General features: G+C 44.7%; 1 protein-coding gene across 1 annotated transcript in view; it reads right to left on the bottom strand.

Moving 5' to 3' along the window:
• The window catches only part of col8a2 (collagen, type VIII, alpha 2), a 41110-nt gene extending 15705 nt beyond the window's left edge, over positions 1-25405 (bottom strand). Inside the window, exon 1 of the mRNA XM_030082281.1 lies at positions 24559-25405. The gene's annotated coding sequence lies outside the window, so the exon portion shown is untranslated. The remainder of the gene's footprint in view (positions 1-24558) is intronic.
• Positions 25406-25442: the final 37 nt, after the last annotated feature.

Raw genomic sequence — 25442 nt, forward strand, 5'->3', positions numbered from 1 at the left:
CCAGAAAAACCCTCTTGTAGTCTGTTTTCGTCAAATGATTCTACAGTTTGATACTCCATGAAAACACTGAGCTATTACAGATCCTGATGATTCAGAGAGACTTGTGGCAAGGGATGAGCAAACACGAAGAAAAATAAAGCAACTTATGGCCATAAACAAGATTAAAGCAACAGAAGGGGAAGAGAAAACAGGGGGCCGTGTTGGAGACATGAGGTCATAACAAGAGGCAGAAAGAAAAACAGAAGGAAGCAGTGGAGAAATGAAAAAGAAAGGGAAAAGTAAAAGCCTCAGCTCTTAATCTCCCCGCTGACCTACTTCAGATGCGTGCCCCGCCAATCATTTCACACACTCCTTCCGCTGGCAGCAGAAAAAGCTTCACACATACGCGCACTTGTCGCGCACCCACAAACACACACATCAGTTGGCAGCAATACAGAGAAGGGAGGCCATGGTTTCTCCGTCCAAAACAGAGGGAAGAACACAAAGAAGGAGAGGTAGAAGGGAGATTATAATTTAATAAGGGGCAGGAAATCTTGGTCAAATCCCCCTGAAGGAGCTGAAATGCCTCCGTGCTGGAGGCTACTGCTCTCCAAACGGACTGAGCTCCGTCTGAATGGGCTCCTCTGACACCAGCAGCCAAACAGACAACCGAGGAGCAAACAGAGAGGAAGAGAGGAATTCCAATGACGACGGGAGTTGTACACCAACATGCAATATCTATCAACTGAAGAAATGTAAGTTAGCAAGGTGACGTAATGAAAGTTGAAGAATTTTGAATTTTACAGGCAATTCAACATATGTCCAAGTTGAATTACTTTTTTTTACATCATTTGGCTGGTCTGACTGGAAATTCCAATTGAGCAGGGTTGTCTTTTCTCACACATTGAGACTGATTTCCAGATAGATAATTCTGGGCAACAGCAGGATCTGATGAATCCACTTCAACAAGGGGCATACTATTTTCCAATTTTCCTTTGCAATACCATTATAATGGTATTGAAGTATAAAATAAAGAATAGAAAAGACTGTAGTCAAAATTGATATAATTTGCAAGGATGGTGATACATTAGAGGATACATTAGTTCATATGGACCACTATAAAAACTCATCCATACCAGACTGAGTAACACTGTCACAGCAAAAACCATCAAGTACATCTTATTGGGCATGAAATCTGCATTCTGATGACTGTATTATTCATGTTTTAGAAGTTGCGTAGTTCTACCATAAAGCAAGAGTAAAACTAAACACACATGAGGAGAATGACTCAATGAAAGACACGAGGAAACCACTACGTTTGAGTAACTGCAGGTTCTTGGATCTCACTCAGGCTAATATGAGACCTGAGGTGAGGGTCGAAAAGCCACTCTAGACGCTCAACAATAAAAATCCAATAAATGCTGCAAAAACAAGAACTGCCAGAAAATAAACGAGCAGGTGAGAGGCCGTCGTTGCTCCAGCACAATGATAGGAGGAGGAGATGGGGATGGGAATTTCAAATTGGTTCAGCAAACAGCAGCGATGAAGGTGACATCTAGATTTTGGAGCCAGATGGTAACATCTTCCACTCTCACGAAAATAAAATGATTCAAATATCATACATCAAATGCTTTAAATCTTAATGCAAAACCATCCATTGGTTACCTGGTTGATTGATCGTTCACATAAAACCCTGCTGACCCCAACTGGTTGTTTCAGGTTCCAGCTATAGGCAGCTGTAAAGCACCCGCAAAGGACACCTCACACACACACACACACACACACAGACATATCAACCAGACCACCAGCGTGCGCAGCAGAGCCCCCTCTGACTGTGGTCCTCGCTTCGGCCCACCCCAACCTTCAGGCTCAATGCGGGTCTTTATTAGCTGCTGGCTAAGACTGCTGGCTGTGTAAGAAGACCCTGCCCGTTCTGGCCTCACACCTCTGAAAATCTACTGCTGGGCTGTGTAAACATGGCTCTGTGTGCGTGTGTGAATGTGTGTGGGTGTGCACACCCGAAGTGTGCGGACATGTTTTGTCTGTATCGTTATAAAGATGGTGTCAAACTAAGATTTAAGCAAACAAAGAAAAAGATTTAATAAGTTGGGTTTGCTGGGAGCAATGAACTGTCATCCAAAACTGTCATCCCCTGTGTTTAATGCTATAACTTTTCAGGACACACCAAGGAGTTCCTAGCAGCTCTTTGTTGAAACAACAGCCCGGTGTCGGTGGAGCGAACATGTGATAAGTGGAATTTTTATTGTGGCCACATCTGTGCAGTCATAATCAGTCTGCTTTTCTAGTATGAAAGGCATAAAAGAAGCTATTTGGCTGCTGAAACACACACACAGGGCCATTCGAAAACTGTGTGAAAACCAAGTGATATGTGTCCCATTGGAGGAGTGTTCAGCTGGCCCACACCAGGCTCTATGATGGCTATAAGAGCCACCAGAGAGCAGTACAGGTCAGACCAGGCAGCTTTGGGAGATCTGCAAAGTGTCAGGCACTGGAGGAGGATGACGAGTGGAGGGCTGGGATCGTACCCGTTCCCTTTTTAGACTACTGTACACATCAGGGTTAGTTTGGGATTTTTCATACTGAGATGCAGCTCACAGTGGTGCAGTGGTTTGCAGTTTCATACCACAGCAAAGATATCTAAGTTCAATTCCCAGTTTCAGTTCCACAGTTTGGAGTTTGCATGTGTCTCCTGTGATCACCTTGGTTCTATCTGTGTACTCCAAGATATGGATCATTTGTGCTAATTTTGTAGCTTAAATACTGATTTTTCGCTCCTCCCTGGTGACTGGTGACCCTATCTCTAAGGGAGCGACCAGCCACCTTATGGAGGAAGCTCATTTCAGCCGCTTGTATCCGGGATCTTGTCCTTTCAGTCATGACCCAAAGTTCATGACCATAGGTGAGGGCGGGGACGTCGACTGACCGGTAAATCGAGAGCTTCGCCTTTCGGCTCAGCTCCCTCTTCACCACAACGGACCGATACAACGACTGTATAACTGCATTCGCTGCACCGATCCGCCTGTCAATCTCAAGCTCCATCCGTCCCCCACTCGTGCACAAGACTCCAAGATACTTAAACTCCTCTGCTTGAGCCAGAGTCTCCCCGCCAACCTGAAGAAGGCAGGTCGTCATCTTCTTCCAGTCAAGGACCATGGCCTCGGATTTGGAGGTGCTGATCCTCATCCCTGTCGCTTCACACTCGGCTGCGAACCGCCCTAGTGCCAACAGGACAACATCATCTGCAAAAGCAGAGACGAAATCTTGTGGCTACCAAACCTGACCCCCTCCGGCCCCTGGCTGTGCCTAGAAATTCTGTCCATAGAAATGACGAACAGAACCGGTGACAAAGGGCATCTTTGCCGGAGTCCGACATGCACCGGGATCAGGTCCAACTTTTTGCAGCCCATGCGGACCAGACTCCTACTCTGGTCATACAGAGACCGGACGGCCCTTAACAAGGGGTCCCGGACTCCGTATTCCTGGCGCACCCCCCACAAGACACCACAAGGGACACAGTCGAACGCCTTCTCCAAATCCACAAATCACATGTGGACTGGTTGGGCGAACTCCCACGAGACCTCGAGCACCCTATGGAGGGTATAAAGCTGGTCCACTGTTCCACGACCAGGACGAAAACCGCATTGTTCCTCCTGGATCCGAGGTTCAACTATCGGTCGAATCCTTCTCTCCAGTACCCTGGAATAGACTTTCCCAGGGAGGCTGAGGAGTGTTATCCCCCTCTAGTTGGAGCACACCCTCCGGTCCCTCTTTTTAAAACAGGTTGAACACCACCCCGGTCTGCCAATCCAGAGGCACCGTCCCCGACTGCCACATGATGTTACAGAGACGTGTCTACCAAGACAGTCCCTGCACATCCAGAGACCTAAGGTACTCAGTGCGACTCTCGTCCATCCCCGGTGCCTTGTCCCTCGGGATATGAGAGAAGCTCTCCCAGAGGTGGGAGTTGAAACCCATGGTTTTTTGGGGGGTAATTAAAAATATACATACTTATAAGTTTAAAGACGCAGCCACATTTCCACACTGGTCCAAATTACCCTAAAACAGGAGTGACTTGGAAATTCAGTGAGGAATATCATTGGAGTAGTGCCCAAATACTGGGTGGATTTAGTGTGCTTGCACCTCTGAGTTACACTTTGTTGAGAAAATGAAAGAACATCACTGCTGAATAAGATACAAACTCACATGTATATATGGAACTCATGAACAATCTAACGACAAAGAAAATAAATTCACTGAGATGACAAAATGACAGGATGGGACACAAAAAATCAAGACTGTTAGAGTATTTGGCTTGGACCTAACAGACATTTCCTTGTAGAAGTACACTACTCGTGAGCTCTGGCAATTAGAAACACACCAACATATAAACTTCAAAGGAAAATGTTGCTAATGACAAACATATGCATTAGAATATCAAAAATTCCCATTCGGATAATTCGCAGCCTGATTATAAGAGATCTTATACAGGAGAGTCGGTGCACGTGCTGTTTGCTCATTTCTGTGTGATCTAGTGCAGCTCCACAAGCATGTTTGTGAAACATCAGGGAGGGACGCCAGTTCGCCAGAAGCACTGCTTCTTGTTTCAATAATCACACTTTTAGTCTAAAGAGGGAGGAAAGCAAAGGTGCCAAAAAAGATGCCGATCTGCAGACAGGCCAAGACAAATGGAAGATGGAGGCCGAAATAACAGCAGGAGGGTTTCAGCTGACAAACACGAGAGATAACAAACTGTTTTTGCTTCTTGTTTTTGACCAATCATTTCGGAATTGTTTCAGGTCTGCATGATGGCGGTCCAAAAGGTCACAGCTTAATGATCCTCATCTGTCAGGCAGCGTGTTTATCGTGTCTGTTAGCTTGAATGCAAGTGAATTAGGGACTTAAGAAAAAGTGCAGCAAATTGGATGATGGAGTGTGGGAGGTAAGAAGAAAGTAGAAGAGGAAGGATAAATCAGCCCAATCACGGGGGAGGACAGGAGAAACGTGCCCCTCGGCTGCAGGGGTTAACTCAATATTTCCTCCCGAAAAAAAAAAAAAAAAAAAAAAAAAAAAACTTACCAAGCAGATGGAAAAAAAAGAATGCGAGTCTGAGAATGTGAGTCTCTCTCTGTCTGACTCCATCTCCCCTCTCCGATACTGTTTGTCCCTCTGACCTTCCCCTCCTGCGCTGTCAACACCCCTCCACTCTCTTGACACTAATCGCTATCTGGGTGACTCCCTGTTCGGTTCCCCTTTGGGTGATTGATTACATCGGGGCTCCTTTTTATATTAAAACCAGATCTCCTCATTCCTGCACTCTTATCTCCTAGGCCCAGTCATCAGGAGGTGATCAGAGACGCACACAGGAATGTTCCAGTCGCAGCGAGACGAGACATAATGACGAAGATCAAAGGCGGCGTCAGTCCACATTGTCAGTCTGGGACAGGCAGGGAGGATGGAAAGCTTGCCATATGACAATTCCGCACACTTAAGCAATTTAGATCTAACTTTTATAGTTTGTATAAGATCTGATGGGTCTGTTAGCATCGGAGCATACAAAGTGTGATTGACTTCAGCACTTCAGCACAAAAGTTTTTTTTTTTTTGCACATCTGTTCATGCATGAAAAAAAATTGAGAATTAACTTGATCGTCAATGGTCTATTAAAGTGTCTGGTCGGTTTCCCTGAATGTCAAGCCTGTGCACTGTTCATCGGGAAGAGGGGGGAAAAAAACCCAAATTAAAGACAACAAACATTCGGATAATTGTGTAGTGGTGAATGAACGCCATTTCCTCGTTCACCTGCCTCATGGAATTCCTGCAGTTCTGCCAAGAACCAATAAAATGCCACATCCAACTTTTGCAAGGCCAGACGCAGTAATAACCCTCTCATTTTGCATTATGTAGCAAATGGTTGAAATTAAGTGGCAATAAAGAAATGCTCAAGACATATTTTCTTTGTTTTTGAATAGTGGGATCTGTGCTCGGGGCTTTAATCAGATTATATCGGTGTTTGGAGCCCAGTTTGGGAGGTTATGATGAGGCTGACGGAGGCTACATCAGTCCACATGCATCTAATGGTTCATTAAAGGGTGATTCTCAGGATCAGATATGTGTTTATCTCAGATCTGGCAGCCAGAAGGACTGGACATTCTTGAGAGTCTGGAGTTGGTTTAGATTGATGGGCCCTCGCTTAGATAATCACAAGACCAAAGGAGGGCTGAAGCAGCTTCTTTGTCTCCACTTGGCAGCTGGATGGGACAGAAGGATTGGTGGGAGGAATATGAGAGTTAGAGAGGAATAAAACTTACACCACAGACAAGAGACTGAGACACATCCTTGGATATGGGAGTAGCAGCAGGGGGAGAACGGCGCAAAGCTAAGATCCAGAGGAGGGCAGAATCCTCAAACTGGGCCCATTCAAAAGAAGTAAAGCAAAAGACGAATGGGCAATGTCGTCTTTACAGGCAGCACAACATGCACAACAGCTCAGTTAGCTTTCACTAAATGGTTTGATCATCCAGCCAGAAGCAGGTTGGTAATATCCAGGGTGACAAAAAGCACATGCACAAAGTTAATTACTGGCGACAAAATAAAATATGCATTTATAGTGCCATGAAAGTTCTTTCAGAATAAATTAGCAGAGTTGAGTCAAGAGGAATTGACGGACTCAAAAGAAATATTGTTTTTGCTGCCACCAAGTGGTCAATAACCTCCAACTACATGTTCAAGAAGTTTGAAAAAGTTCAGTTATAACACCCCCTCTGTGTAGTACGACATGAAAACCATCCAATGTGTAAGAAGGTACACCGTCATGAAGTCTGATTCAAGGCTCTCAACGAATGGAACCTTCCAAAGACATGTTATTTCTCCAAACAAACCAAAATGACCCACTCACAAGCAGGATGACAGAGAAGTGGGTGTTGAGTGGCTTCTTCCACCAAGTTTGTTTACATGCAGTCAACTGGCAAACAAGTGCAACTTGGACAAGGTAGGCAGTGCCAAGTGCTGTCAGACTCACTCACATCAGGGAGGGGGAGGCAGGTAAGGCTGACTGTGTGATCGTGTCCTGCTCTGGCAGATGTCTCCGATCTACATGCAAGTGTGAGAGTGAGCTCACAGATGAGAAAATGTGGCACTTCCTTTGGGATACACCCTTGTTAATGATCTGTCAAATCTAACACACAGCAGACTTTATGTTCTGTGAAACACCTGACACTTTAACGGAGGAGGAAAACAGCTGAGTCTTTTGGGTGATTTGTCTGACACTTTTCACAATTTCATGCAGAATTCGGACTAAAGTTGGACGACAGAGAAAGATAGTGAACAAGTTTAGCCGAGGCCTTTTTGACTGTTGGAGCAAGAAAAATATAATCACAGGCCACTTTGGAGTCTTGGGGCAGGTTCCATTGAGCACAAATAAATCCAGACTGACTTTCAGCCTTCGACGCAGCAGCAGCTTCATGGGAAGGACTGGAGGAACGCTGAAGAAAAGCGGAAAGAGAGGCAGATGGAGAAGAAAAGCTGCTCAAGCCGTGACAGAGAGCAGGTTGCTGCGGGAAACCTCGGCTGCTTCTTCCACTGTGGTCTGTGGACATAAAGAGCTCCACGTCGTTTGATCTCCAGACTTGAATATGTCTCTCAGCTTCATGAGAAAATAAAATAAAATACACACACACACAGCCTTGGAAGCCATATTCCTCAATTATTGTGCCGTATTACTTTCCCTACTCTGACCTCTTTTCTTCTTGCCATTCCTCCCACATTCGCAATCCTGTCTTTGATATCAAAGTGGAGTGGAGATTAAAGTCTGGGTGAGAGGGAAAAGTTGTGGCGATCCAGCACTTTTCGGGGGCTTGATCCAGGGAGCTATTCGCCCTCTGTCTTCCCACTGCTCGCTTGATCCAAGTGAGTGAACATGACAGAGGAAACAAAGAGGCTTGTTATACCTTCAAGGTGATGTACTCAAAAAAAGATGTCCAGCTTTACATCTGAAATATATCTGTCAAAAACTCACATTTTATTTTATTCTGACTGAAAATCTAGATCTCTGAAAGACACAGTGAACTTTACAAGACAGGAATGTGACTCAGCAGTCCGGAAAAAGCCAGAGGTTCCATCTTTTTGAGCCGTCAGCCTGCACTCGGTCTTCACTTTCACCAACCACCACCTGACCACCAGCGAAGCACCTGCCAGTGAAAAGTCACCGGACCATCACCGCCTCCTGGCCTCCAACTTCTCGAGCACCGCAGCCCGCTCTGACCTCAGAAATGTAACCAATTACAAGGTACTTGGCGTGTTCAGAGGGTCAAATCTCATGTCAGCCACTCCCCAGGATCGTGTTTGTCACCCTTGTCACTCAGCGGATGTGTTTCTTATCTCACAACCTTTGAATCAGAAGTAAACATATGTTTTAGCATTTTTTAAGCTCTTTCACTTACTTGTCTTATTGACACTAAAAAAATACTTCAAGGGAAATCTTTTTGGTTTTGTGTAGCTTCATTTTTCTAATGTAATTTGCTGGAGAACTGACTAATGTCAGTCATACATACATTTTCATGCATTTTATGCTTTCGACAGGTTTATGTAAATTGGAGACAGGATTTGAGAAAGCAGATTTACAAATGTGCTGATGGACACGTGTTCTGTTAACACATTTGTCAATGCCCCATCTCTGAGCAGGTTATCTGCACACACTGACAGCACTTTCTCTTCGTTACCAAGCCTGGGGGAAGCAAAAGGGATCAGGGCAAACGCAGACAGAAGAACAATAGAATCCCATGCTTACTGAAAGATGACATTACTATTTGATACAATGTTTTAAAGTTTAAACACTGGCAGCTCAAGTTGCAATAACAGCACTAACTACTTCCCCACGATCACTTTACAGTAAATTCAATTGTATTATAATAGGGAATCCAGCCGTCAGGGACACTTGCCCCAGCCCTATTCGAATACTTCCATCAAAAGACAAAACTGACGACTGACCTTCACCTCCTATAAAAGTTAATGTGGTCAGGAAATAGTAGAGACATGAAGTATGAAACGTTATGAGACAAGAAAATGACTTGTGGAAGTCATGCACTCACTGCAAGGCCATTTAAAACACCAAATAAGGAGCATGAACAAGGATCTGGAAATAACAAGAAGAGAATTTAAGTTGAGATGGTGTGCTTGTGCAGACCTTTTGATCAGTGAAAGCCAAGAGATAATCACAGAACTCTCAGGTTTATCCTCTGGGCACCTTGGATAAATGTTTCAAATACTCAGGTAATCCATCCAGAAGTCACTCCAGCAAGGCTCGGAATTTGGACGGCTTGAAGCACCGGCTTAAAATAAAATGACGCAATCAAAGAGCTACCTTTAAAGTAAATAATATTTCACAATTTCACCCACACTGGGAGATATTTAGAATAAAAAAAAGTAAGTGATATAGAACACATGCATTTTGCCCCGTGAAAGACCCCAGGCTTAACCGCGACCGCTCAGTTCACACTCACTAAAAGCAAAAGGCAGCATCATTATTTGTGATAACTGTTACGATCGCTCACTTCAAACAGAGGAGGAGGGGGCGACAGGGGGAGTGTCTGCATCAGTGGAAAGCCTAACCCAATCCCTTAATGCTACCAGGCCCATTTCCATACCACATTCTGGCTTCTTATCCTTGCTGACCTCATAAAACCTTAAGGCATATCACAAAAACAGAGACAAAGACGAAAAAAAAAATGTTTTAGGGAGAGAACCACACATTTTCGAAGAGATTCAATTGGCTATAAAATGTTTTATACGCTAACAACACATGCTGCCTGATCCAAACTTGAGTTTTCCCTTTCGGATGTTTATGCTTTTGTATAACAGTGATAATATGCTCGCGTTGGATTCCCTACATATATATATATATATATATATATATATATATATATATATATATATATATATATATATATATATATATATATATATATATATATATACTGTATATATATATATATAGTTTCCACATGGACATGGCATGCTGCAATCAAGTCTTTAATCATTATTTATATAAAGTACTCTAAAACTGGCTGCTTAACAGCAAGACAGTATCTTTAACCTGTGTTTTCTTCTGTCAGATCAGCAACTACATTTGCCACATTGCTTCTTGGAGAAACAGGAACTGAGGAGATCGGCTTCTGGGAGACTCTGCTGAAGATATTATCTTGTTCCTCAAACCTGCCGTCTAATGGAAATCCTAGGCCTCGGCCAAACTACACGCCTGTCTTTAGGTATGAACCTCCAAACGCGCCACGCTCCCTTCTCCCCCCCTCTCTCATTCCACCAAATATTTTCATAGGACATCTGACTTCTGTGGCTTGCTATTAGTTCCACAGGTGTGGAGAGACAAACTCCATTAAAACACTCGGGGACATTCCACCGCTGCACTTGCCATGAGCTCAGCCCATGTCAGACTTTCTCTCCCTGCTGCCATGCCATGCGATAATCCTCATGCCTTTTCAGTAACGGCCCGTTCTGTGACTCCCCGGATATAGCCAGTCAACAGATTTCCAGTCTGATGGTTAAATTCCTTGATTCCTGTCATACGAACACGTGCCTGTGTGTATGTGCAAGTGAGAATGTTTATTGCCACAGTAGCAGGAAATATGCACCCAGTCTTGAACGGTTGTTGTTTTAAGCCCCTTGCAGGTCTCTGTATCACTCCCACTCACACAGGCACGAGATCCAAACTGTAACCAGATGGAGGGCTTCTGCCATTGTCTTCCAGTCGAGCGCTACATCCTAGGGAGGGATATGTGTCTGTGCATCATCCACCAAAGCTTGAAATCACCTCAAAGGGAATGTGGTGCACAAAGGAAACACATATATCTCTTCATGCTGTATTTTTCCTCCCATCTGTTTATTTATCTCTCATCCCTTAGTTCTCTCCTTTGAAAACGTCTTATTTTTCCACTTAAAGACATTGATCACATTGTCAGAGTGGTAAACCAGCTGGTCAGAATGAAGGCAAACAATCAGAGATGTGCTGGAGGAGGGGCTGCCTGCAGCCTTCACTTGACCCTGCACTGACTCTCAGTCCCGCGTATGTAAATTGCCCACAAAACCTCTCCTTCCTTTCAAATCACTCATCCACCGCTGGGAAAGCATAACGCCAGGCCCTGTCTGACGCGTCTCCTTAGCACCGCTCTGTATGGTTTGGAAGCCGACGTGTTTACTTAGGTTTGGAGAGGTAGGATTGAAAAACCCCAATGCTGTCCATGTGCATGTGTGTGTATATATGGGCGCCTGCGTGTGAATTAGATGGGAACAGGAGACGTCGACTCATATTCAAACCATGACATGAAGAAATCTAAAGTGCATTAGAGGTGCAGGTGATGCATGTCCAAGGAGGAGGTTCTCTTTTAAACCAACTACAGCCTGCGATACAGCAGGAGCAGCTTTTGAAAGGTCTGTGAAATAATTCAGACTGAGAATTTGGACTGTGTGTGTGTGTGTACGTTGGCGTAGAGATGCATGTACTTCTGCATGCCAGCCTAATACAAAATGACCAGGTGTGTCACTTATTTAAAATACAAGACCGGAAAACAACTAGTTTTTAAACAAAAATTTAAGTTAAAATGTCTTTCATATCTGAAATACCAGTCCTGAACCCAGTTTGTAAAATAAGAAAAGCTTAAAAAAAAAAAAAAAAAGCAGTTTTCTTGAATAACATTAGGATGCATCAAGAAAACAAATCCCTCCTCTGAATGTCTCAGTCATGTATGGTCACACAGCGGCATCCATCAGCCTCTACTTTTTATTTGTATGTTGTTCTATTAATGGAACCTGATTCCCAAAAGGTAGGTGCTGCTCTCTTTGTTAGTATCTGAACTGTCACATCAGAATACGGATGCATAAACAAAAAGCAGGAACATCCAATTGAACAATTCAGCACACGTTATTAAAAAGCTTCGGTCCCTACATCGCACAGCCGAAACAATGGAAGTTCAGTGGCGTGCAGAGCTGAAAATGATCTGTCATCATTGTTACCCATAAGGATCATCGATGGTTTGGGGTAAAAGCCAGGTGAGGATAAAAAGTTAATGTTTCGCCAGACCCTCCTGTGTATTAGGTCCAATAACTGGATTTATTTTCAAGCAATATGAGTCGTTATTTTGCTGACCACTTTCCTGTGAATAATTTTTAATAACTGTGCTTCAGGAGACTGTAAAATCACTTTATGTCAACAGTCTGAATCCCCAGCGAGGGCAGACGTCGACAACTTTGTAATAAAAGTCAGAGTAGGGGGGCAATTTGTCAGTTTTTTTGTTTGTTTGTTTTTTGGAGTTTTGTCTCGTTAGTAAAAAAATCTGCAGATTTTCCAGTTGAGCCCATGGAGTCTAAACTGAATGAACCCTAAGTGTTTGGTAACCGCACTGATTTTTATGTAAAAGCTATCCAAATCTCTGCAAATGAGACAAAAATTATTGACGTGGTGGGATAACGCTTAAGCTAAGTGCGGAGATATGGTCTGGCAACTCGCGTGAATTTGACAGAGAGTATTAACATGAAAAATGAGAAAATAAAGATGAAGACAAAACAAGGATTAAGGCACGAAAACAAAGAGGGATGCAAGACAAAGAGCCAAAGAGCAGGGGTTATCCAACATCCCCATCGCCCTGCTCCATATTTGCACTCTTCTGGCTTTGCTAACGCTGGCCAGGACCGCATGGTATGAGAGAGCTGTGTTTAGACGGCTTTTCACAGCTCCACAGTTGAGAACAGTGCAAATAGACGTAATGCCAAAATAACAGTCGTCGGAATGCAACGATGCATATGTGGTTGTTGGCCTTGGATGGATAACTTCAGGTCATGAGACAGACAGAACCCCCTCCCCACCCCCACCCCTCGACTCCACCATTCTACATGTTGATCTGTCACATTTTTGGAGGACAGTCGTCTGGAATGAGAGCGTGGGTTATACCTGTCGGTGGGTAGATAAGTATTAGCTCCGGCCAAAAAAAAAGCCAGCAGAGTGCAACCGGGTGGAACATCCCGCGATTCCTTTCCTGGCAAAAGCCGACCGACAAGCGGTTGGTATTTGGAGACTGTGAGCAAAGTTGCATCACGGCATGAAGTCCGCAGAAGGACAGCGGTGAGAAAAATCACACGTTTTGGTATGAGGAGAGCTAAACTTAATACTGATAAGCTTGGCGGCCGTACAGAGCCTTCACACCCTCCTGTAATCACTAAATCTTTTTCCCAGACTGGTGAACTTCGCAGAGAAAAGCCGAGGGTGACATGAAAAAGATTCAAAGAGCAGACTTAAAAACAAACATTGTCTGACTCACTTTTCCTGCTTTCTCTCCTCTTCTCCGCCGCCGATTCACCCCGGGCCTGCCCATGCCATAACTTTCTCTCCCTCTGTCTCCCCTGGACAAGGTATTATAACGGCTGCGGTTTTTATTGGAATGACTTAAATGGCTCTTAAAATGCCGCTTGAATGATGGGTGCTGGTGTCTGTTCTGCCCTTCTGTGTGTGTGTGTGTGTGTGTGTGTGTTGTATGCTGACTCCAGACCCGGTTTCCATCATAGATGCCAAATTTCTTTCACCCACCCACCCATCCCCTTCAGTCCTCGGCCCCCGCTTCTTGATGCTCACCACATCTCCCACAGTGGTCACACTCATTTCTTGCTTGTGTTTTTTCCCCCCCTCCCTCCTGCCTTGGCTTATTTATCCACACTGTGGGGAAAAAACACAATTGCACTCTCACACTCATAAGGTAATGGCTATAATTTTCTTATCAGCGGAGCGCAGATGTGTAAATAAATAGAGTCTAGACTGATAGTGGAGACGAAAACCTTACCATCTGTGTCTAAAATCAGTTTCCCAAAGAATCATGAGTCAACAGAACAAAGATGTTTTCTCTTTTAGCGTACTTTTCAGTCAAACAGTCCACGCTTACTTCTAATATCTTACTTCTAATATCTGTTGATCAGACGATATTGTCAGCCCACAATCACAGCTCATTGCTTTTGCCTGTCTGCGCAGTCTGTATCCCCGTCATCTGTGCTTCCACCCACCGGGGAGGCTTTGCGTTACTGCTTAAGCACTCTTCTTGTTGCAGACAAATTCACTGAAAGTGATTACAGACACATTCCAGACGCCCTCCAAGGAGTGAGTGATGCATCGCTGGAGAATCATAGACCAAGCAGTGCAGTGCATAGGATGAAGTGCATCTGGGGTTACAGATGAGGCATGACAACCCTGCCTCTCTGCTCCCTGTGATTTAGAAGAGGAGCAAAGTCTGTGCTTCCTACACGGGGAGAGTTGTTAAAAAGTATTCGTTTTGCAGATGATGGGCAAAGACAACAGTGTCGTCATGCAGTCTCTTGACAATGCACAGACAGAGCAAGTCTTCAAAACTGCAAAAACACTCAAAAAAAAAAAAAAAAAAAGGAAGAAAATCCCAATTGTCCAAACTGAACTGACTCCTCTGACAGACATAGACTGTGGATACGTTGTTGTGTCTGGTGGGCCTGAGAACTATGCGGACAATTTTGGAAACGAATGCTCCCCCACCCCTCCATTGCCACCTCCTCTCAGAAAAATCACACTGCAAGCAGAGCAGGGGAAAAGAAGCAGGACAAGTGTCACATGGAGAAGATTATCAGATTAATCGATGCAGACACGGTGGAGTGCGTTCCCTAATGCTGTTCTCTCGTTTCATAGACGAATTCCGGTGGTGATCAAGGTCCCTCTCGGTCAGCTGTGAAGTTGTTCCTCAACTTTGTAAACATATTAAAACGATTCTCCAGAATGTGAAAATATGCACGCAAAAATATACTTTTCTTGAACTCTTACAGGGACGAATCAACAGTTTCTGTACATGGACCAACATGGAAGAAAGAACATTTATCTGATGTGTTTTATGTCTTTAAAGACATCAAATTATCTCTTTAAAGCACTAATTACACTGAAATTAGTGTAGAAGTCAGGTTTCATCAAGTCTGGTGGCTTTAAATTCCTGTTGATGATTTTACGCCACCACAACGACTCTTGTGAGAGAAGAAACCATCTCCGTCATCTTACAGTAGCATCGCCTTGCACAACAGAAGAAGTATTTGTTTTCACACAGAGCTCTGGAATCATATTATCCGACTCTCAGCACTTTCTTCTCACTGGGAGATGCCTTTCGACAAGCAGAGCTCCAGAGACAACAGCAAGACATTTGTGATCAACAGAATTATGCGCAGGAACAGAAAGAGACCATGAGACGGGCTGAAATGTTCGGAAAACCTGTTTTTTGGATCTCACACACGCATATATCGTCCCCGCAGGCAAAGACCTTCAATTCATTAGGGCACTGTTAGTGTATACTATGCTGACTTGGAGGAGATCCCTGCACATTCCCCTCAAGTGTTGAAGGGATCTGGATATGTCATTGTCTCCACACCAGCGTAGATGGCTGTTGTGTGTTCCTCGGCTTCGTTACACCTGGCTCCTCTCGGCTGGAGTTCCTCAGCATCCCTGAAGACGACTTGTCCGATTCACACAGAGAGAGGATAACTGCACAGATCCATGTTTTTTCTTGTGTTGCTCGTATCTTATTGCCATTTCCGACTTAGGTGCATTTGAACCTTGTGTAGTAGGGAGTTTCTGTTGCTGTGCCTTCCATCTTACGGTGTGACGGCTTGGGAATAGCTATTGCCACGACCTAAAATAACCCAAGACAGTCTTCCAGCAGTGTCAAAAAGCATTACACTTCATAATGTGAATGCTGCTACATCTTACAACTACTTATAATGCAACACTGCTCCTGCGCTCAAACAGCAGATTGCACTTGGCCATGGATTTAAAACACTGCACCACATCCACATTCTACTAAGCTTTTTCCCTGTACATGAACGCAAAAGTAAAAAATGTCTAAATTCCTGGTTGGCTCAGTTTATTCATCTATTGATGACCTCGTCTTTTCTGCTGATTCTGTCACAGTTGATAATAAGTATTCAGTGATGTCGAAACCAGTTCTGATATTTGACTGAATTACCTTTTTGAATTGGTGCTGATAGCAATGGAAATAATGTTGATTCGTCAAGCAGTACTGAAAGAGACAGTTTGAGACAGCTTAACTGAAACGTGCAACTGCTAAGATAGACCTCTGGTGTTGCTCCCCAAAAAACCAGCACAAAAGAGCAAATTGAAAATGCCGGAGAGATCTCCAGAGTCAAGAGGAACTGTAATTCCAATTAAAATATCTTTGTGGTTTTGTCACTATGAGTGGTCCCTCTCATACAACACATCATCATATCAACTGTGAGGAAAAACAAGCTCTCCATGCAGCTCTGCTGGATTAAACGGACACTTTCGTCCAAAAATCTAACCCTAAACAAGGCTCAAACGCAAGTGTCTCCGCTGACTATCTAATTTCCAACATTTGGTTTGAATCAGCGTGTAGTCATATGGCAGGCAGTGAGCATTCAGGAGACATCCTCTTAGTGTAACGATCTGCTCTGGCAGGCCATGTCTGCATCCTCCTCTTCCTCCTCCACCTCCTTGTTATCCCTCCTCCTTCCTTCCAGACAATGAGGGATAGAGAACATGCCTCATCCCAATGATGGAAGACAGTGACTGGAGGGGAATGAATGGATTCTGTATCACAGAACTAAATGAAAAATGACTTTGTTGCTGAACATACTCCAGACTATAACGGCAGCAGTGATTCACGTGCATGTATCTTTCAAATCTCCAGAAACTGGCCAGATTTTCGCTTCCATAAGAGATTAATGGCAGAGAAAGCTTAGCTGATTGCAGGAATTCTGGGGTATTACTGAGCTCATTATGGAGCATGAGCAATGGGCAGACAGGGCACACAAATACTGTAGTGGTAAAGAGGTTGCAGCAAACTGAAGCAGGGTAATACACAGACAAACGATCTGAGTCTGGGAGCAAACACACTGGCCCAGCATGTTTCTGTTGACGCCGATTCAAATCCGCGGCCAGATCAAAGACACCACATGCTGCAAAACTCAGCTTTTTTTCTCATTTATGTTTCTTTTACCTTCACATTTTTTTCCCCTGTACTTTCACCTCTGCCTCTTCTCCCCGCTTTGCCCTCCCGCCACGATCTTTCCATGGCGTCCCAGTGCATGCGTTGTCATCCCCTCTTTCCCAGCCCTCGCTGATGTTTCCCATCTCCCTATCACACTTTCACCACATGTCAGGAAGACCACGGCTGGCGTGGTTTCTGCCCGGCTTTGGGAGCGGGCCAGCTCAGGCTCCACTGGGCTGGTTGTCGGTTCGGCTTGCGGAGCGGGCCGGGGCCCGCCGTTAGGAAATGACCACTTTCTCTGGTTCAAATTAGCAATGAAGCAACTCTGCTGGCTTGCAGAGGAAAGAACAGAGGAAAAAAAAAAAGTGGAGAGAGAGAGAGAGGGTGCATAGCCATCTGCAGACCACATGAAAGGGAGCAGTAATTGAGTCAAAGCCCGACCTAATTAAATATTATGTTGGTTGGCAAAGGACCATCCTCACAGAAGTGGTTATTCTTCCGTAGCATTCATAGTCCAAACAATCATACACATGCATGGTTATCATCAGAGATGATGTTTTATTTCCACCAACTTCCTCTGCATTCTATCAAACCCTGAACATCCAGGTTTGAGCTGAGGTCATGTTCATTGTTGACCTCTCCGGGATTTAAATAAAGTCTGTTACTTTATGCAACAGCAGCTGTGTTTTTAATCCAGCATTCTGCCTCTACGGAGGGGTTTGCTTGAACTGGGTATTGTAATTGAGCTGCGGCAGTATGTGTAAATGTCATCAGTCTCGTGACAATGCACTGAAAAGTCATTTTCTGAGATTTTTTTTTTTTTTTCCCGCATGCTTACTTGTCTTACCTCCTTAAGTTCACATTGACAGACAAAACTAAGCAAATGGGAGAGGAAAACGGACAAGGCTGTCATGCAATTAGCCCTTTGTTTGTTTATCTTGGTCTTCACTCTACAGCATCTGAAATATTCCCCATGAAACTCTAAACCACATGTATCCTTCCTAAATGGCCGGCGGAGCAATAACCCTTCCTGTAAGCATGAAACGCAGTAATTCTTCTTCGGCGGCTTCTTTGAATGCCGAGGAAAGCTGCCAAACTGCATCACCTCCGCTGTCGAACTCAGGGAAGCCTTGCATACGTTGCGGGGATAAACACAAACAGGAGAAGCGCAGCCAGGAGCGCGTAACCACACACAATGTGGAGCGCGCTCGCTGCATCCACCTCAAACAAGCTGGAATGAGCACAAAGTCGCTTTTTCATTTTATCGTTTCACTGCTTTGCTGCTGATTACAGGAAATGATTAAGACAAAAAGCCTTGAAGGGCTGGTTGTGCTGTGCGCTGCGCAAAGCTTCTGAGCGATCTATTATGAAACACATGTTGCTCAATGGGCTAAAAATCTGTACAGAAAGGATTAGGTCTCTAAGCCAGGGCCGTTTAAACATAAAGTCTGGGTGAAAAGCACCACTGAACAATCATGGGATGCTGTAATAGCCCAACCTAAATTTGTGTGTTTTGTCTTATTTGGATTTTCAAGCTGCTGTCCACTATACATGGGACCGAAGCCATGGTAAATACACAGCAGAGCAGACAAACACTGTGTGAACCACCGGGGGAGTCACTTGTGCTCTTGAGATGCATAATGCAGTATGGCATGACCAAATTTCCAGAGGAAACAACTAAAAAAGCTCAGGGTGGTCCTTCGCTGGGGGATACAGCACCTTAAATCCTTCGTTCTTGGGAACCCTGCGAGCCAAGCCAAATTTCAGGTGTTTATCTAGGCAGAAGCTGGCAACAGCCGCCAGTTTGTTTAAGGCTGGAAGAAAGAGGGCTAGCAGATGTTTGTGGCTATGTAATGGGCAATTATGGTCACCTGCTCACGAAAAGACACCAGAAACACTGACAGCCTAATGTGTTTTCATATACTGGAAAAGAAAAAAAAAAAAAGAAAGAAAAAAATTGAAAAAGAGTATTTCTCGATCTTTTTTTTCCAACTTTCCTTTTTTCAAACAACAAGTATGCAAAATAAGCACATTTCAAATGAAATTGTAGACCAATAACTTTTGCAGCACTTTCTGGTTTACAGCAAGAATTGACTGAACGACTGGACAATATCGTCCGCCAATGTTTTCCTGCCAAGATCACAAAAGAGCTGTGACCATCTTGCAATGTTTAAAGCCTGGTAAGGTTAGTGTGAGAGACGATCTGATTTCAAAGAAAGCTACCATTTTGTGAAATTAAATGTGAGTGGCCATGGTTATGGTCACAACAAGGGGATGGTATTGGGTGGATACAATGAACAAACAATGGTTTGTTGATCCAACCGCATCAAAACTTCACCTTGCATCATTTTCACGCCCAAGCTGGCTCCACACCCGAAAAGCCATAACAACTGCGGCGCTCCTTTCTCTTCACCATTATGACCATAAATCGGTTTGTCAAATGGGGATTTTGCTTAAATCGCTGCTGATTCTGTCTCACTGGGATGGTCAGTCACTTTTCGATGAATTTCTGTGGTAAAAAGAAACAAAATATTACAAGCTTGAACTGTGAGGTAACTGTGGGAACATTGCTGATGAATGGCAGACATGAACTTGTTGTCTACTACCGAATAGCAGGAAGAAATGATACATGTGTCATTTAGTAAGCATCCATTTCCTTCTCCAGAAAATCTGGCTCCATGAAATAAAATGCTTTTTATTATCCCGCTCCAAGGGGATCATAACACCACAATAACCCCAGTCTCTTTTCTCTTTTTTTTACGAACACCTACGCACACGTCTAAATCAAGCTCAGACTGAACAAAAACAAAGTCTGGAGCTTTTCAAATAGTCTCAGAAGAGTTGTTTCCAACCCCTTACTCACTATTGACTTATCAGAGAGAGATATATCCATCCTGCATCTGAAGCGAAATAATAAAAATAAACACTTGGCTTGGAGGAGTATGTCAGTAATAAGATGAAAAGGAGGATAATGTAGGTTTTATACTAAGGAGCTGACCCCTGTTAAGAGTTGGCCGAACGTCCTGCTTCGGGAAGCCCCAAACAAAACTCCTGCCAGACGGTGAACAGAGGGGCAATGAATGAGAGGTAGCGGACTCAAAAAAAAAAAAGAAATCCAAAGGCAAATAAACCTGCTCACATGCGCTGTACACACACATGCTCATTTGTACTAACTATCTGAACATACAAACACATGCGCCACGCAGCTAGCCAAACATCAAGCAATCACCAGTTGGCTTCACACCGTGACATGGATCTCCCGCCCCCTCTTTTCCTTATAAAACTGAGAAAGTTGTGTGGGTAAGTCGTTCTCCCCAGAACATGCGGGGGAAACTCTTGTTTTCTTGCACTCAGAGTCGATCCAGGGAAAACTCAGCTACAGCAGATATCGCATCCCACTACCAGGAACAGTTGTTTTGTTGGATGAGCACATCCCAAATTCATTCCTGTTGAAAACATGAAAATATAAGCTTCCCTCAAACAAGAAAAAAAAAAAAAAACTCAAACAGACCTTTGGAAAAATATAGATCTGACTCCAGGAAGCATTGCTCAATACGCGTTCTGCCCGTGGCTTACTTACTGTGCTCGGTTCAGGCCTCGGTGACTAAAAGCAATGCTTGGCGTTGGAGAACAAGGCTGCTTCACCACAGGGGCTTTTAGTTTGAGTCCAGTAAAGAACTGGGCCGTCATTCAAAAGAATCTGTAGCCTACACCAGAGAAAAAAAAAAAAATTGAAATGAAAGAGAGGGGAAGCAGGGGCAACTGGAAGAGAATCAAGAAGAAAGACGTTTGAAGGAAAATGTGACATTGAACTGATGACCCCTCGCTGCTCCCGCCACCGGTTCACTCCCGCTTCTGTTCAGCTGAGCCTGTGATAAGTTCCCTCTGATAACCGAGGACGACATGTTGTCACTCGGAGCTCGCGGGCCGTTCGGCGGGAGAGCCGCTGCTGACAGAGTCAATGGGAGGCGGAGGAAAAATAACAAGAGGCGTCTGCCAAGCCTCCCCACCGCTCGCTCGCTCGCTCGCCCCGTCTCTCTTTTCCCGTCCCCGTGTTGTTGCCAGGCCTGTGGAAAAACTTCCTCCGGTCCAGACACGGTTATGAGAGAATGAGAGAGCAAGTGGGAGATTGATACGCGGAGATGAAGGGGAAAAGGAAAACGGATCAGTGACTGATGGTGAATAATAAATATGTCAAGCTGCCAAAATTGTAATCACAAAACTAAATCAGAGTTAAGAGAAAAACAATTTACTGTTCTCTCTCTCTCTCTCTCATTGTTCCTTCCTCATCAGGACCTAAGAGCCAGAATAATGTCCTTCAAGACAAAGCTTGATTAATATCATACTGCTTCATCTACTCTGGAGGGCCGTGTTTTTGTGCAGATTCACTATCTGCTGTATAGCTGGGTGACTTCCCCATACGTCAGCTGGGTGTCCAAGGCCAAGATGGCTACCGGTGACGTGCAAACAAGCTCAGACACATATAAACACACCCGGCAAAAGGAAGTAAGGCGGAGAAAAGATGCCTTTTTTATGCATCTCTGCTAGAAAATATGTTTGCCTTTTTACTGCCTGTCTCTTTCTCATTCTTCTTTTAGCTGAGAAAACAAATCCAGCCCATTAATCTTGAATATTTTAGTCCAAGCCCTGATTAAGACCAGGGCCTGTATTCTGTTCCCACAACCGCTCAGCACAATTCTTCATTCACTACATCAGCAGCACCAGTTAGCATTCCTGAAGATGCAGGCTGAAGAGCTTCCACTTCGTGTGTGTGTGCGTGTGTGTGTGTGTGTGTGTGTGTGTGTGTGTGTGTGTGTGTGTGTGTGTGTGTGCGTGTGTGTGTATGCGCTCTAATAGGTGTCCTATAGCGCTCAGGAGAGTAAAGGGTGTTCCCCTCAGCCTGAGAATGAGTGGCATTCTCCTTCATTTCCTGCGAGTACTGAAAGTAATAGAGACACATGTGGTCGCACACACTCTCAAACACAAACACACATGAAAGCATGCAACCATGCACTCCGAGCTTATGAGAGAGCATACCTTGAAAGTCCACAGAGAAGAATGGGAGCACAAAAAAAAAACATCTGAATGATATAGTTTGAGTTTGATAAACTATGAGAACATCTGACAATGCGTCAGTGATACTGATATCAAAAACATTTCCAGTTAAAACTTTTCTGCCAGATGTAATAACACTTAACATTGTTCACTCAAAAATGAGCCAAAACAACAGGCATTCTGCTAACTGAGTACCATGTCTTTGAACCCTGTGTTCCTCAGTGAAATGTCTGCTATTCCGCCCCCTAGTGGGGACAAAAAGAGCAAGGCTCTAAGTGGTGGATCATTAAAATCAAGCCACAGAGCCCCATCATTACTTTTCTGCCTAAAGCTGCACAACTTCAGCAGTCAGAACGACCGAGATGGGGCTCGTTTTCAAGCGAGGTTTCTTTCTCTTTTTTTTTGTCCTTGTTGTGCTCAATTTACCAGGATTAGAACCAAAAGCCAAAAGATCTGCAAAAACATTTTGATGTTAGAAAAATACTCGGGGTAAAAAAAGAAAGAAATGGATGTTGAGTTTGGATTGTAAAAAGTCTTAACGTCAACATGTTCTGGCCTATAAAGTAAATGCAACAGGGCATGAGAAGCTCTGCAACATATGAGCGGGGAGTTTGGCAACGCGAAGCAGCATGGATATGTTCATCTGTTTCAAATGCGTATCTGTGCCTGTGTCTGCGAGGAGTGTTAAATCCATGTAGGTGTTTGCATTGCACAGAGCATAAAGTGCGCTGTGTGTGCCCTTGGGTCTCCAGAGTGACTGCTGTTTGTGTGTGTTTGGTCACGCTTTGGCACTTTGTATCAAAGGCCTGAATGGGAAGCTGGTGGAACATGGTCGCTGTGGTCGAATAATGTACTCCGCACACAAACACACACTCGACTTGCCCGTAACCACAAACCAGCCGGTTCCTGACCAGGTGCCACCCAGTGGAGGACACATTTCTGTGCAGGGCAGCGTTGGCTGGACAGGCCATCGCTAAAAAGTTCCAGGAGCACGGCGAGAAAAAGTGCGAATCTTCTCACCTCACGCTTCTTTGATCATTTTGGGACACTGACTGGAAACTACGTAATCCACATTAAGGGACCTGGACTTTATGAGCGCCTTTAAACTGTGAAGCACACACAGTGGCTCAGCGGTTCTGCACGCTGGCAGCGCTGCAGACCTGCCAACTGTCTCCCAGGAAAGTTCACGCTTCGATGCGTGTCCCTTCACCCCGCCGGCCATGAAGATGTTGTAACACACTCTGATACTTGCGTTCAGTCATTTCAGGACATGCATGTGGGAATGCATGTGCACAGACAGACAGATGGAGACACACGTGTGCACACACACACACACACACACACACACACACACACACACACACACAGGTAAACATCCAGCTGAGTTCTCCTGCCATCAGCCAGTGAAATAAAAGGATGCTGCCAAATGCTTTCGGGATTGCAGATCTCCAGACCGCTGTCTTTTCCAGACTCTCTCTCTCTCTCTCTCTCTCTCGCTGTATTAATGTCTACCTCCCTCCTCCTTCCTCTGCAAGAAAAGCCTGCTACTGGTGTATTCAAACACGTGATCGAAAAAACCCTGCGTTTTGAAATATTTCAGAGGTTTTCGAAGTCTTCTTGTATTTTCCCCCCTGATATCTTTTAACTCATTCATGTCCGTCTCTTCGCGGGCCAGTCAGGCTTCTGTCGGTTATGCTGGATGACTGAAAAATAAGACCCACAACGTTGTGTTCTTTTTCTGTTTGCAACGGAGAGATGTCGTTACAAAGGAATGCAGCGTCGCTTGCCAGAGGCGTCACAGTGGATGGACAGAGTGAGGCAACGGGGGAATGAGCAGAAGAGAGGAGTGATATAAACACCACTCACACTCTCATCGGATAATGTCGCATGGGCTGAAACTCTGTGGTACGAGTAGCAGTTACATTACACACACACGATGCATCCACATGGTGGACGCTCCTGTTATGTTCATGACCTGGTTGCCACGCTGCCCCACCCCACTGTACACTCACACTGCACACCACTCCCACTTCAACATCACCAGCAAAATTCCCACATGTATAGGAATAAATACATGAAATAAACACTTTAGAATCCAGTTTCAATTGTGTTTCATTGCAGTGAGGTCTGGATAAACTACATAATCACAGATGACACAATGAGAAAACACAGATCTACGGGTTTCATATAAAAAGTCTTGATACTACGTCTCTGGAGGAGCTGATTGAACAAACTGTGCCAGTTCTTTCTAATCTGCAAGTCGTTATTCTGTGCTCTAGCTTAGGACTGAGAATTATGCAGGTCTCATGACTAAGATATTAATTCCTCTTTTTCCCCCCCTTTTCTTCTTTTCCTGCTTTCTCCTTCTATTTCTTTTGGCAAAGTCCTTCTCACACACATGTGATACAAATGAAAGCGAGTCGAGATGACAGGAGGATGCTGACAGAGCCAGAGGGGCTGTGAGGGCAGGTAGGACTCACCTTTCTCTCCTCGGAGTGTTGAGGGGCAGGAAGATGTCGGGGGGGGGGGTGCACTGGGCGAGGGTGGGTGGAAGGTGTGCGCTTCAGGTGGGTCTCTCTTCTACCTCCCTCCTTGTTTCAGCCACGAGTGTCTCCCATGGGATTCAAGGGCATCAGATATTCAGCAAAACATGCAGCCAAAACTGAGGAGTGGAGTCCTCCTGGGCAAAGAGCGGGCACTTTGAATGGGTCCAGTGCTGCCCACAAATGTGGAAGGAAAAAAAAAAAAAAAAACAACCAAAAAAAAAAAGTACAAAAAAAATACACAGAGAGAGAGAGAAGAGTTTCAGTTGCAGGCTGAGAAATCTGTCAGTTCAACTTTTATTTTTCTGCCTCCGGCGAAAAATTAAAAAAAAGTCCATCCATGTGCTTTTTGGCAGAGAGGATAAAAGTGAGTGATGGGATGAAAACCCAAGTGAGCAAAGAGGGAAAAATCCTCTCTGTGCCTTCTTCAAGCTGTCCAGACGCAGGTCTGAGGAGCACCTTCCCAATCTGCGTGCTCTCACTCTCCAGGGTGGAAAGTAGGAGGGAAGGAGCAAGGGAGCAGGACAGAGAGGGAGAGAGAGTGAGTAAAAAGTGGAGTGAAACTCAGTCAGTCAGGTCAGGCAGGCAGGCAGGCAGGCAGGCAGCAGAGGCAGTGCGATTTGGAGCTAAAGGCTGTGGGTCCAAGCAGGTTGCGCTCCCACTCCCAGGACTTATAACCAGGGGCTGTGCACCTCGCTGCTCCAATCTCGCTGGCTTACTCGGCGATCCCTCTCCCACTGGCTTATTTTTGGGGGAAAGACAGACGGGATTGTTGATGGGGTTAACCCCCTTCATACAAAAAAGCAAGTGTCTGCGGCTGG

Source organism: Salarias fasciatus, chromosome 22, assembly GCF_902148845.1.
Source record: "Salarias fasciatus chromosome 22, fSalaFa1.1, whole genome shotgun sequence".
NCBI classification, from domain to species: Eukaryota; Metazoa; Chordata; class Actinopteri; order Blenniiformes; family Blenniidae; genus Salarias; species Salarias fasciatus.